The following is a 15,231-nucleotide window of genomic DNA, read 5'->3' as shown; positions in this document are numbered from 1 at the left end:
CTAAAAACATCGGTGCCTCCATCCTCCCTGCCTTCACAAGCCGCCCTCCCCAGCTCCCCCTGGTTCCCTGTCATCCAGAAAGATCAGGATTCTGCACTCTGCTCCTTCTCTACCCCCACAACCCCACCCCTCCAGAGGCTGCCTGGTGACACTGAGCTCACCAGGTAGCAGTGGCCATGGGAGTGGGGAAAGAGGACCCTGGCAACTGGCCTGGGAAGATCCTGATCCCTCGAAGATGAATTTAATATACAGACATCCAAGGCTACCTTCCAGATGGAAGCAGAAAATGCCCCGTAGCTAAGAAGGTGATGCAAGGAACATGGGAATCCAGCCACGAGCTCCAGTCATGGTGCAAAGATATATGTGCATCAAGGACCGAGCAGCCAGGCTCTAGGGGTCCCAGCCGAAGCCAGGCAGCTGTGTCGCAGCTCGCTTCCTTGGCCCTTAGGGAGCCAGGGGCGGGTGTTCCTAGCTGGCCATCTTGTGGGGGGCTGTTTGTCCCTATCGACAGGCAGCACTGCCACCAGGGTGCCTTCCAACCCTTCTCTGCTGACCTGGAGGGGTACCTGACTCAGCCTTGGGTCACAGCACAGCAGCACCCGCTAAGCTCTGCCCACACGACCCTCAGAGACACTGCGTTTCTGAGGCAGGGGGTCCTCCCAGAGGAAAAGAGCACATTCTGAGAAACACTGGCTCTCTCCGGTTGTAAAGCAGATAATGGCAGCTCACAGCAAAACGTGGGCCTCCCTGGAGCTACGCTTCTCCTGATGCGCTTCTTGGAAGCCCTTGACCTCCACCTCCAGCTCCTCCCCACCACAGACAGTGCCTGCATGATGAAGGCAGGACGCCTTATTATATCATCACAGCCCGCCCAGTCCCAGTGACCAACAGATGCACTGTCTCACCCCACAGCCATCGCAGACTCAAGACCCCTGACCCTTCCCAACCAGCAGCAGGCAAGGCCCCTAGCCCTCTAGGCAGCACCCTACAGGCAACCCTTCTTCACCAGCCTCCACCAGACAGAATGCCCAGCTCCACAGCAAACCCTAGCCGTCCCTACAGCGTTCCCTGGCCTTTCTAACAGAGAGGAGGCCCACGCTCGTTTAGGACGGGCCTCTGTGGGGTTGGCTGTAAGATTTCAAGAAGTTGGCTGGTTGACCCACGGCCTTTCTCCCTTGGGCCAAGTCAGTGAGCCTCAAGAACAGTGGCTGTGTTGGGCTCACTTTTGCCCTATGACTAATTCATTCATTCATTCATCAGTTGCTAAATTAGCTCTTGTTGAGGCAGGTGCTGAAGACGAAAATACCTGGAGAGAATGGATGATTACCACCACCTAATTCATGTTCAGGGTTACAAGTTAGCTATAATGTCTCTTGGCTTCTTCCCAGGAAAGATCATAGTCCAGGGAAAAGGGAACAAGGGAAGCAGTCCAGGAGGCTTACGACCAGTGATGCTGCTTCAGGCAGTCAGGTGATGGCTTTAGGGAGCAAGAGAACATACAAGTCAGAAGGAACATGCACAGAGGGCAGGCGTGTTTCAGAGCACCTTCCAAGGACAGAGGGTTTCAAGTGGCTGAATTGCTTTGTTCTGTTTTAAAATGGGCTCCATACCCAGTGGGGCATGGAGCCCAGTGCAGGGCTTGAACTCACGGACACTGAGATCAAGACCTGAGCTGAGATCAAGAGTGGGATGCTTAACCAACTGAGCCACCCAGGTGCTTCTGGACTGGCTGAGTTACTGAGTTCATGGGGATCAAGCTAGGAGATACACAGAGGCCAGACAGCCCATGCCCCTGTGTGAGCAGCTCGGACTGAAGCCCTCACCACCAGCCCTTCCGTTTTGTCATGCCTGCCTCAAGAATTGAAGTGCTTTATGACAGGATGGCACTGGCACAAAAACAGACACTGAGATCAGTGGAACAGAATAGAGATCCCAGAAATGGCCCTCAAATCCATGGTCAATTCATCTTCAACAAAGCAGAAAAGAATGTCCAATGGAATAAAGACAGTCTCTTCAGCAATTGGTGTTGGGAAAATTGGACAGCCACATGCAGAAGAATGAAACTGGACCATTTACTTATACCACACACAAAAATAGACTCAAAATGGCTGAAAGATGAGACAGGAAACCATCAAAATCCTTGAGGAGAACACAGACACAGGCAGCAACCATTTCTACCTCAGCCCCAGCAACTTCTTCCTAGGAACATCGCCAAAAGCAAAGCAAAAATCAACTATTGGGACTTCATCAAGATCAAAAGCTTTTGCACAGCAAAGGAAACAGTCAACAAAACCAAAAGACAACAGACAGAATGGGAGAAGATATTCACAAATGACATATCAGATAAAGGGCTAGTATCCAAAATCTAGAAAGAACTTATCAAACCCAACACCCAAAGAACAAATAATCCAATCAAGAAATGGGCAGAAGACATGAACAGACATTTCTGCAAAGACATCCAAATGGCCAACAGACACATGAAAAAGTGCTCATCATCAGGGAAATACAGATCAAAACCACAGTGAGAATAGACCCTCACACCAGTCGGTATGGCTAAAATTAATAAGCCAGGAAATGACAGATGCTGGCAAGGATGTGGAGAAAGGGGAACCTTCTACACTGTTGGTGGGAATGCAAGCTGGTGCAGCCACTCTGGAAAACAGTGTGGAAGTTCCTCAAAAAGTTGAAAATAGAGCTACCTTATGACCCAGCAATTGCTGGATATTTACCCTAAATATACAAATGTAGGGGCACCTGGGTGGCTCAGTTGTTAAGCATCTGCCTTCAGCTCAGGTCATGATCCCAGGGTCCTGGGATCAAGCCCCACATTGGGCTCCCTGCTCAACAAGAAACCTGCTTTCCCTCTCCCACTCCCCCTGCTTGTGTTCCTGCTCTCATTGTCTGTCAAATAAATAAATAAAGTCTTTTTAAAAACCCACAAATATAGTGATCCAAAGGGGCATGTTCACCCCGAAGTTTATAGCAACAGTGTCCACAATAGCCAAACTATGGAAAGAGCCTAGATGTCCAATATCAGATGAATGGATAAAGAAGATGTGATATATATATATATATATATATATATATATATATATATATATATGAGTACTATGCAGCCATCAAAAAACCCCCAAAATCCTGCCCTTTGCCATGACATGGATGGAACTAGAGGGTATTATGCTGAGCGAAATAAGTCAACCAGAGAGACAATTATCATATGATCTCTCTGATACAAGGAATTAGAGAGGCAGGGCATGGAGTCATGGGGGCTAGGGAGGGATAAAATAAGACAAGATGGGACCAGGGAGGGAGAAAAACCCTAAGAGACTCTTAATCTCAGGAAACAAACTGAGTATTGCTGGGGGGGAGGGGGAGGGATAAGGTGGCTGGGGAACAGACATTGGGAAGGTTATGGTGACTGCTGCGAATGGTGTAAGACTGATGAATCCCAGACCTGTATTCCTGAAACATATAATACATTATGTGTTAATAAATAAATAAATAAAATACCTGATGCTGTGAAAAAGAAAAAAGAAAAGAAAAGAAAGAATTGGGGTGTGAAGTCCCTGCAAACAAGCAATACTGGGTCCAGTAAAAATACTGGAGGTTTGTAAACAGAAAGCAAATGGTGGATCACAATTTTGAGGAAGACAAATCTAGAAGATGGTCGGCAACGGGGGGCCTGCTACGGTTGCCCCTCCCTTGAGAGGGTCAACAAGATGAACTCAGTGTGTGGAACAGGAGCCCTTGCAGGGACTCGCCTCTGAAGTCGACTCAAGTCAGACTTTTAATTTGGGTGGTGGTGGGTGAGGGTTTGGCCACATGCCCATCCAGGCCATGTAAGACCCTACGTCGGTCACAAAGAGTGTCACCCAAGGCCACCATCCTGAGCACTGTGCGGGTCCAGGGCAGCCCGCCCAACGTCAATATTTGGCCTGCCCGGGTCTCTAAAGAAACTTCTAGAACATGAACCCCTTCTTCCTAATTCTTCTCTCCCCCACCCCCTCCGCATAGCAACCAGAATATTCTCACTGATGTGAATAAGGTAGGTCACTCTCACACTGGAAACCCCGGGGTAGGTTTTGCAGACTCATCCTTCAGGCCTCACCCCACTGCTCTGGGTGAGAGCCACCTGGTCGCAAAAGGTCAGGCCAGATGTCTAGATCAGGCAGCCCATCAGTGATCAGCAGGGTGAACGCCGGCCATGACTCAGGGTGTCCGGATCTGCTCCCACCCTAGGCTGGCCTGGGTCCTCCCCACAGTCGTCTATGGAGCCTTCCCCACCCTAGGTGCAGAGCTGAGTCTTCCCATGCTGGGAGCATCCCCCGCGGAGACGTCTTCCGTCGCCTCTCTGAGGACAGGGTCCCACCCCGCACGGTCACCTGGCTCCCCCGCTGCTCCACGGGCAGTCGACAGCAGCACTGTCACCCCAGAAAGCAGGGTCTCTCGGACGCCACTCCAGGGAAACCCGGCCCCTTCCCAGCCTCCTGGCAGCTTCCCAAGCTGCCTTCCATGCGCCCCGGGGGCATTTCTGCCGGCTGCCCTCCCCAGCCTGCCCTCCCCAGCCTCCCACGTCCCTGCACGTTTCCCACCCACACTTCTGCAGTCTGTCCTCAAGTGTCCCCTTCTTAGTGAAGCCTTCCTGACCACCAGCCCTGAAGTTGTTGTTGCAAAGTTGCAGGGTCCAAGATGGCAACTCAGAAGACTGTGAATTTCCCTCCTTGTGGACTCACCGTACCTTCGCAAGTCACCCCGAATCTACATCTGCACATAGGCAGTTCCTCCTGAACAAGAACGGACGGCTGACAAGACAGCTTCCTGGCCCAAGGACAAGGGGACACAGAGAGAACAGTGGGAGAGACATAGCCCACCCAGTGTCGCTATTGCAGCAGGAAGGGGCAGGACTCAGGACCCAGAGCTGATCTGTCTGCCCTGGGGCTCTACAAAAAAAGTTGCAGTTGAAAAGGACAACCAGAATATAAAGCAACCATCCCTAGAGCATCTGCTGAACGGCCAGCTGGAACGCTCTCCAGGGTCAAGGTGCTGGTGAGTACAACAGCTGGCACCCCCCCGCCCCGCACTCCAATGGCACAGGCAGGAGCAGGGTTCTAGCACGCCCCTCTGCCTGCCACCCCCACCAGCCCCAGACTCCCCAAGGCAGACCCCCAAGCCGCAGTGAACACCATTGTGTATGCTCCCCTCCACTATGATAGTGCAGACGGGAATGGGTCCCAGTGCCCTTGCCAGCCAGCCACGTCAGCAAGCCCAAGGCTCTGACCCCAGATCCCCTGAGGCACAGGAAAAAGATGAAGTTAAAAAAAAAATAGAATAGAAAGAATCCAGCTCTAGAACTCTTGAGCCTTCTGAGGTTCAGAGGCACTGGCAAGCACCACTGTTTACATTACCCCTTCACCTCAACAGCAGGAGCTGGAGCAGGGTCTGGGCACCACAGCTGACCGACCAGCTCAGTGAGACCAGGGCCTCGAGGCACGCCAGCTCTAGCCATCCCACCAAGCCAGCCCCAGAGTGATCCACAGTGGGACATCCCTAAACTACAGCTCCTACCATCTCACCCAAGTGACACAGACACAAAGCCACCCGGAACACCTAGGCCCACACTAGCTCAGCTCCAGAGGACTCACAGAACATTCCAGAACCCCCCAAGCATGCACCCACTTCAGTTTCAGCAGTCTGGCCAGGATTGTACCAGGATCCCCTCACCCACACCTACCTTTCCTACATCACCCTGCCAGAGCACCCCCTTAATATAGCATGCCATGACACCCCAGCCTGTATCCGCATCAAGTCCAGCCCCCCCCCCCAACAAGGGTGTCTCCTGCACAGAGTACCTCAGGATACCCAGGGCATCCTCAGCACAGAGGGCGACAGGACCTCCCTGGCCTGCACCTGCTTCAGCTTCATGTATCCTTAAGGGAGATAGTCCTGGGGCTACCCAGGCTACCCAGGTTACACCTGCTCAGGCTTCAGATTTCCTGCCAGGACACCCTGCACACAGAGTCATGGGACGGCCCCAAACATGCTCCGACTGGCTTCCACTGCCCAACTAGGAACTGCCCAACCAACTCTTTGTTTGGAGAGCCCAGAGACCACCCCAGCTCACTTCCAGGTCATCTCCGGCCATCACACCATGCAGACCCTAGCACAGAGTGCCCCGGGACCCCCATCTGATGCCAGCCACAGCTCAAGCCAGCCAGTCAATATCACCAAACACACAAAATCTCCAAATGGGACACCCATACACAAATCATTCCTACAAGTTTAGCAGTAATAGCTGTTCCACATATTTCACAGGAACAAACACAGAAAGTCAAGCAAAGTAAGGAGAACGAGGACTATGCTTCAAATAAAACATGGTAGAAACCTCAGAAAGAAGTAAATGAAACAGAGAAAAGCAACCTACCCAATAAAGAGTTCAAAGACATGGACATAAAGATGCTTACCCAACTGGAGACAAGAGTGAATGAGCTCCATGACAGCTTCAACAAAGAGATCGCAAATGAGAACAAGAAACAGTCAGAATCAAAGAATAACTCAAATGAAAAATACACAAGAGGGAATCAACAAACAGATTAGAGACTGTGGAAGAAAGAATCCATGATCTGGAATACAGAGTAATGGAAAGCACCCAGGCTATACAGCAAAAAGAAGAAAGAAAGAATATTTTTAAATGAGGATAATGAATGCATCTCGTGGATAATATCAAGAGAATATGCATGTTTTGGGGGTTCCAGAAGGAAGAGAAAAAGAGGAAGAAGTCAATAGAAAATCTATTTGAAGAAACAAGAGCTGAAAGCTTCCCTAATGTGGAGAAGAAAACAGATGTCTAGGTTCAGGAAGCACAGAGGGACTTGAACAATATGAATGCTAAGAGGTTTAGGCCATAGTGTATAATAATGAAAATGTCAAAGATTAAAAATGGAAAGAGAATTTTAAAAGCAGCAAGAGAAAAACAACTAGTTATGTATAAAGGAAACCCTATCAACAGCTACACTATCAACTGATTTTCCAGCAGAAAATGCAACAACCAGAAAGGAATGACACGATATAGCCAAAGTAAAGGAAAAAACCTACAACCAAAACCACAATCCAAGAAAAGTTATTATTCAGAACTGAAGGAGAGAGAGAGAGTTTCCCAGACAAACATAAAATTAAGAGTTTATCCCCCACTAAACCAGCCTTACACAGGCAGCTCTTTCTGCCCACAGGTCTTACCCATGCATTACTAAAACCACCTTTAAAAAAATATATTTTATATATTTATTTGACAGAGATCACAAGTAGGCAGAGAGAGAGAGGAGGAGGCAGGCTCCCTGCTAAACTGAGAGCCCAATGTGGGGCTTGATCCCAGGAACCTGGAATCATGACCTGAGCCGAAGGCAGAGGCTTTAACCACCCAGGCACCCCAAAACCACCTTTTTAAAAAAGATTTTATTTATTTGACAGACAGAAATCACAAGCAGGCGGCGGGGGGGAGCAGGCTCCCTGCTGAGCAGAGAGCCCAATGTGGGGCTCAATCCCAGGACCCCAAGATCATGACCTGAGCAGAAGGCAGAGGCTTAACCCACTGAGCCACTCAGGTGCCCCATAAAACCAACTTTTTAAACCAAAAAATAAATTAACAAGCAAACAAACCAATGTTACAAAAACTGTTAAAGGATTTCTTTAAGTGGAAAGAAAAGGCCACAATTAGGACAAGATTACAAAAGAAAAAAACACTTCATGAGTAAAAACAAACATATGGTGAAGGTAGTGGGTCAGTAATTTATGAAGGTAGTATGAAGGCTGAAAAACAAAAGTGGTCAAATTATATTCAAAAAATTAGTTAGGGGACTTGTAAAATATGACAACATACACATTAAATATGAGAGGGATAAGGGGGGATAAAAATGGAGTTTGGTTAGAATGTTTTTGAACCTTAGTAATTATCAATTTCATATAGATTACTACAGACTTAGGATGCTGTATATGAACCTCATGGCGACCTCAAACCAAAGTCTATAAAAGATATACAAAACACAAAAAGAAACTCAAGCACAACATGAAAGAAATTCATAAATCACAAGCAAGCAAGAAACAGAAACAGAGAAGAATAACAAAAAAAAAAAACAGAAAACAATTAACAAAATAGCAATAAGTAAATACCTATCAGCAATTTTTTTTTAATTTTTACTTTATTTAAATTCAATTAACATATGATGTATCCTTAGTTTCAGAGGTAGAGTTCAATCAGTTGTATAAAACATCCAGGGCTCATGACATCACATGCCCTCCTTAACGCCCGTCACAGTTACTCCATTCCCTCACCTACCTCCTCTCCAGCAACCCTCAGAGCAGTATCGTTTCATTTAAGTGGTTTAAATATTCCAATCAAAAGTGTGACGGAACGGATTTTTAAAAGACCCATCTATGTACTGCCTGTGAGAGACTCACTTCAGACCTAAAGAAACATACAGATTGAAAATAAGCAGATGAAATAAGATCGTCCACGTAAAAGAAAGAAGAAAAAAAAAAAAAAAGATCGGGGTAGGAAAACTTACATCAGACAAAACAGACTTTAAAACAGAAAGTATAACAAGAGACAAGGAAGAGCATTATACAGTAATAAATCCAACAATAGTATGGATTTATAGGTTCACTCGGTATTAAAGCAAATGCATGATAAAGAGTTTCCTAGACAAAAACTCCTGACCACTAAACCAGCCCTGCAAGAAATATTAAAGGGAACTCTTAAAGTGGAAAGGAAAGACCATAAGTGACAGTATGAAAAACAGGAAACACAAAAGCAATAAAATTAAGAATTTTTTGTAAAATATTCATCAAGGGATTCACAAAATAAAAAGATATAAAATACATCACTTTATATCTAAAATGTTGGGGGAGGGGAAGAGTGGGAGTAGAGAATGGGTTCAAAGTTAAGTGACTATCAACCTCTTAGAGATTGCTCTATGCATATGATATATACAAACCTAATGGTAACCGCATCACAAACTACTAATAGCTATGCAAAGAATAAAGATATGCAAAGAATAAGAGAAAAATCATCTCTAAAGTAAACATCACTAAAGAAAACTAGCAAACCATGAAAGAGAGCAAGGGAAGGATCAGAGTAAAACTACAAAAACAGCACCAAAACAAGTAACAAGAGGACAATAAATACATATCAATAATTATTTTGAATGTAAATGGACTACATGTCCAATCAAAAACACAGGATGACAGAATGAATAAAAAAACAAAACCCATCTATATGCTGCCTGTAAGAGACTCACCCCAGACCTAAAGACACCTGCAGATCGAAAGTGAGGGGATGGAGAAATATCTGTCATGCAAATGGATGTCAAGAGAAACCCAGAGTAGCAACTCTTATATCAGACAAAACAGACTATAACCAGAGAAATGGACATGATGTAATAATAAAGGAGATAATCCAACAAGAAGACACAACAATTATAAACATTTATGCATGCACCATGGGAACACCCAAATACATAAGACAATTAATAGCAAACATAAAGGAACTAATCTATAGTCATTCAGTAATAGTAAAGGACTTTAACCCCCCCACTTACATCCATGGGCAGATCATCCAAACAGAAAATCAACAAGGAAACAGTGGCTTTGAATGACACATTGGACCAGATGACTTAAACAGATCTACTCAGAACATTCTGTCCTCAAACAGGGGAATCCACATTATTTTCAAGTGCACATGGAACATTCTCCAGAATAGATCACATATTGGGCCATAAAACAAGTTTCACCAAATTCAAAAAGATCAAACTCTTATCATACATCTTTTCTGACTGCAATGCTATGAAACCAGAAAACAACCACAAGGAAAAAAATCTAGAAAGACCACACATACATGGCAGTTAAATAACATGCTACTTAATAATGAATAGGTCAACTAAGAAATCAAAGAAGAAATTAAAAAGTACATGGAAAGAAACAAAAATGAAAACATAATAGTCCAAAAACAGTTCTAAGAGGGAAAGTTTATAGCAATACAGACCTACCTCAAAAAAAAAAAAAAAAAAAAACAGGGAAAAATCTCACTTAACTTACACCGAAAAGAGCTAGAAAAAGAATGACAAAACCCAAAACTAGCAGAAGGAAGGAAGTGATAAAGACTAAAGCAGAAATAAATGACATGGAAACTAAAAAAACAATAGAACAGGTCAATGAAACCAGGAGCTGGTTCTTGGAAAAGATCAATAAAATTGATACACTACTAGCCAGACTCATCAAAAAGAGAAAAAGGACTCAAATTCACAAATGAAAGAATAAATAACCAACACCACAGAAATACAATTTTCAGAGAATATTATGAAAAACTAGATGCCAACAAATTAGACAACCAAGAGGAAATGGATAAATTCCTAGAACCATGTAACCTTCCAAAACTGAACCAGGACGAAATAGAGAATTTGAAGAGATTATCACCAAGGAGATTGAATAAGTAATAAAATAATCCCCAGTGAACACCAGTCCAGGACCACAAAGCTTCATAGGTGAATTCTACCAAACATTCAAAGAAGAGTTAATACCTCCTCTTCTCAAACTATTCTGAAATATAGAAGGAAAAATTCCAAATCCACTCTAAGACTTGCATCACCATGATACCAAAATCAGATAAAAGCACCACAAAAAGAGAGAAAGAGAGTGAGAGCCAGAGAGAAGACCAACTAGAGGCCGATATCTCCCATGAATGTAGATGCAAAAATCCTCAACAAAATACTAGCAAAATAAACCCAGCAATGCATTTAAAGAAATCATTCACTAAGATTGAGTGGAACTTATTCCTGGGATGCAAGGGTGGTTCAATATTTGCAAAGCAATCAATGTGATACATCACACCAATAAGACAAAGGATAAAAACCATATGATCATATTAATAAATGCAGAAAATCATTTGACAAAGTACAACATCCATTCATGATGAAGCAGGTTTAGAGGGAATATACTTCAACATAATAAAGTCTAAGTAGGAAAAACCCACAGCTAACACTCTCAATGGGGAAAAACAGAGCTCTCTCCCAAGGTCAGGAACAACCACTCTCACCACTTTTGTTCAACCTAGTACTGGGAGTTCTAGACAAAAAAAAAATCACACAAGAAAAAGAACTTGAAAGCATCTAAATTGGTAAGGAAGAAGTAAAACTGTCACTATTTGCAGATGATATGATGCAAATATAGAAAAGCCCAAAAGACTATACCAAAAACCTACTAGAACTGATAAATGAATTCAGTGAAGTCACAGGATACAAAATCAATGTGCAAAAATCTGTTGCAGATCTACCTGCTACAAATGAAGCAACAGAAAGAAAAATTAAGAACATAATGCCATTTATAATTACACCAAAGATAATAAAATAACCAGGAATCAATTTAACCAAGGAGGCAAAAGACCTGTAATTTGAAAACTGTAAACACTGATGAAGGAAATTGAAGATGACACAAATGGAAAGACATTCCATGCTCATGCTTCATGAAACAAATATTGTTAAAATATTTGCTCTATATTATGTAACAAATATTCTTAAAAATGTCTATACTACCCAAAGCAATCTACACAAAATACCAACAGCATTTTTCATAGAACTAGAACTTACAATCCTAAAATTTATATAGAACCCCAAGAGACTCCAAATGGACAAAGCAATTTTGAAAAGCAATAGCAAAGCTGGAAGTATCACAATTCCAGACTTTGAGTTATATTACAAAGCTTTAATAATCAAAAGAGTATGATACTGGCATCCAAAGAGACCCATTAGGTCAATGGAACAAAGGAGAAAACCCAGAAATAAACCCACAATTATATGGTCAATTAATCTTCAACAAAGGAGAAAGAATAGCCAGTGGGGAAAAAAGGACATTTTTAAAAAATAAATGGTCTTGGGAAAACGGGATAGCCACCTGCAGAAGAATGAAACTGGACCACTTTATTATGCCATACACAAAAATAAACTCAAAATTAATTAAAGTTCTAAATATGAGAACTGAGACCATAAAAACCCTAGAACAGAGCTCAGGCAGTAATGTCTCTGACACTGGCCTAGCAACATTTTCCCAGCTATGGCTCCTGAAGCAAGGAAAATAAAAGCAAAAATAAACTTTTGAGACTACATCAAAATAAAAAGCTTCTGCACAGCAAAGGATACAACCAACAAAACTAAAAGACAACCTACTGAATGGGAGAAGATATTTGCAAATGACATATCTGATAAAGTATTAGTATCCAAAATATACAAAGAACTTACATAACTCAATACCCCCCCAAAAAATGTTGTAAACCTGAAACTAATAAAATGCTGTATGTTAACTACCATAATTTTAAAAACACCAAAAATTCAGGATTGACATATATGATATGAAACTTCAATCTGTATCAAGCAGGGTCACAATGGGGTTTAAACATATATGCAACCACACTGCCAACATTTCTCTGAAATTTAACACACAAGAGAAAAGATCCTATAGTTTTGGAATTTCTTTTAACTTTGTTTTTTCACATTAACCTTTCCTTGGAATGTTTGATAATTAAAAAGTCACTACCTCACTTCACATGAGTACCACACTCATGATACTGTTGAGAGAGTCCACACATAGATTCATGGAATAGGGTTAGAAAGTTCAAAAATCGACTCAAATAGAATAGGAAACATTTTTAAAATCAATACATTTGCCTTGATTGCACAATGACATGACATAATATTTGGACCACTGAATTAAATATTAAAAATTTTAAAAAGTAAACAGTATCTTTGAATGACACATTACAATAAGATGAATTAATAAATATGAGCAGAATAGTCTATCAAAACACCAAACAGAGGGGCGCCTGGGTGGCTCAGTGGGTTAAGCCTCTGCCTTCAGCTCAGGTCATGATCTCAGGGTCCTGGGATCGAGCCCCACATCCAGTCCCACATCGGGCTCTCTGCTCAGTGGGGAGCCTGCCCCCCCCCCCCCCGCCCCCCCCCCCCCCCCCCCCCGCCCCGCCTCTCTGCCTACTTGTGATCTCTGTCAAATAAATAAAATCTTAAAAAAAAAAAAAAACACCAAACACAATACACATTCTTTTCAAGTACCTATGGATCACATGTGAGGCCTTAAAACAAGCATCAGTAAATGTAAGAAAGAGGAGGAGGAAAAGGAGACCTAAATTTCGTCAGGTCCCAGAAGTGCAGTGAGATAGTTATCAAACCATTCTGAACCCCTACAAACTCAACAGGAGATCAAAGAGAAGAGCAGCAATTCTAAGAACAGAAAAGCGACCACTTTCTGGAAGGTAGGATGTGCGGAGAAGTGAATCCGAAGCCATGGGAAGAGAGACCGTGGGGGTAGGGGCTGGCTCCCGGCTAGCGGTGGAGCAGCGGAGCACAAAATCAGAACTTTTAGAAGTCTGCTCCACTGAGGGACGTCACTCCAGAGGCTAAATGAAGGGTGGAACCCTTGTGGGGACAGTGTGGTCTCAGGTCCCATGGGGTCACAGAAAGACCAGGGGTGTCTGAGTGTGGCAGAGCTGCCAGGGATCAGAGCGGGGAAGCCACTGCAGAGTTGGAGCTGAGGGGGACTGTCAGCTCAGGGTTACCTTAAACCATGATCTGAGGCACAGTTGGGCCACTGCTCTTCAAGCAGGGACCCCACAAGTGGCAGATCTGGGGAGATCCTCCTCCTTCCTCCTCCGGGAGAACGGGCACAAGAGCGAGTGGCAGGAATCTGCTGGGTTTGGAGACTCCAAATGGGACATGTGTCAGAGACAGAAATGCTCAGTCACAGGTCCGGGGAGCACAAGTGCCGCTGGAGACCAGGGAGACGGAAGGGACTGACGCTTTTCTCTGAGGTGCACTGAGGAGGGGGCACCTGAGCTCTCGGCTCCTCCGGGCAGGAGACTGGAAAGCCGCCATCTTCATTCCCGTCTTCCAAAGCCGTAGGGAAACCGATCAGGGAACAAAACCTCCCGAGACTAAAACTGCGCAGATTACTTAGCCCGGCTTCTGGCAAGGGTGGTGCAATTCCTCCTCCAGCAAAGACATTTGAGAATCACTGCAACAGGCCCATGACCCAGAAGATCAGCAAGAACATCCAGCCAAGACCAAGTTCCCCAATCAATGAGAATGGCAAAACTTCAGAGATCAGGGAATATTGCACTTAGAATTCATGGCTTTTTCCCATGATTCTTTAGTCTTTCCAAGTTAAATTTTTTCAATTTTTTATCCTATTCTTTTTAATTTTTCTCTTTTCCTATTTTAACCTCTTTAACTATTTTATCTTATCAAAACCTTTTTAAAAATCTTTTAAATTTTCATTGTTATAGTCATATTCTATTTCTTCATTGTATTTAACCTTATTTTTTGTATACAGAAAACTTTTTCTTTAAAATTTTGGGATACAGTTTCTTCTAACAGAACAAAATATACCCTAAATCTAGCATATGGCTTTGTTCTAGTCTCCAGCGTGATCACATTCTTTTTTTCTTTTTTCAACCAACTTATCAATTCCTTTTTATAAAATCTTTTTCTTTTAAAGGTTTTTTTAATTGGGGAGGGTATGTGATTTGGTGAGTGCTGTGAAGTGTGTAAACCTGTTGATTCACAGACCTGTACCCCTGGGGATAAAAATATATGTTTATCAAAAATAAAAAATTTAAAAAAATAAAATAAAATAAAAAAAAAATAAAGGTTTTTTTAATTTATTTATTTGACAGACACAGATCACAAGTAGGCAGAGAGGCAGGCAGAGAGAGAGGGAGAAGCAGGCTCACTGCTGAGCAGAGAGCCCGATGTGGGGCTTGATCCCAGGACCCTGGGATCATGACCTGAGCCAAAGGCAGAGGCTTTAACCCACTGAGCCACCCCGGCGCCCCTAAAATCTTTTTTAATTTGCATCTTTACAGTCATATTCCATCCCTTCATCATGTTCATCCATATTTTTGTATATATGTAAGTTTTTCTTTCTTTAAAGGCATTTTCTTCTAACAGACTAAACTACACCCAAAATCAAGTGTGTGACTCTTCTCCATTCATCAGTCTAATCATAATACATATGTACATTTTATATATATGTATCTACACATACATATATGTGTGTATATGTATATATGTATATACACACATATATGTATGTGTATGTGTGTATACATATATGTATACATACATGTATGTGTATATACATGTGTGTTTATACACACATATATGTATATATACATAC

The sequence above is a fragment of the Mustela nigripes genome, chromosome 1 (assembly GCF_022355385.1).
Source record: "Mustela nigripes isolate SB6536 chromosome 1, MUSNIG.SB6536, whole genome shotgun sequence".
Taxonomy (NCBI): Eukaryota; Metazoa; Chordata; class Mammalia; order Carnivora; family Mustelidae; genus Mustela; species Mustela nigripes.
The sequence above is the reverse complement of the archived record's forward strand: the minus strand, read 5'-3'. Positions refer to the sequence as shown.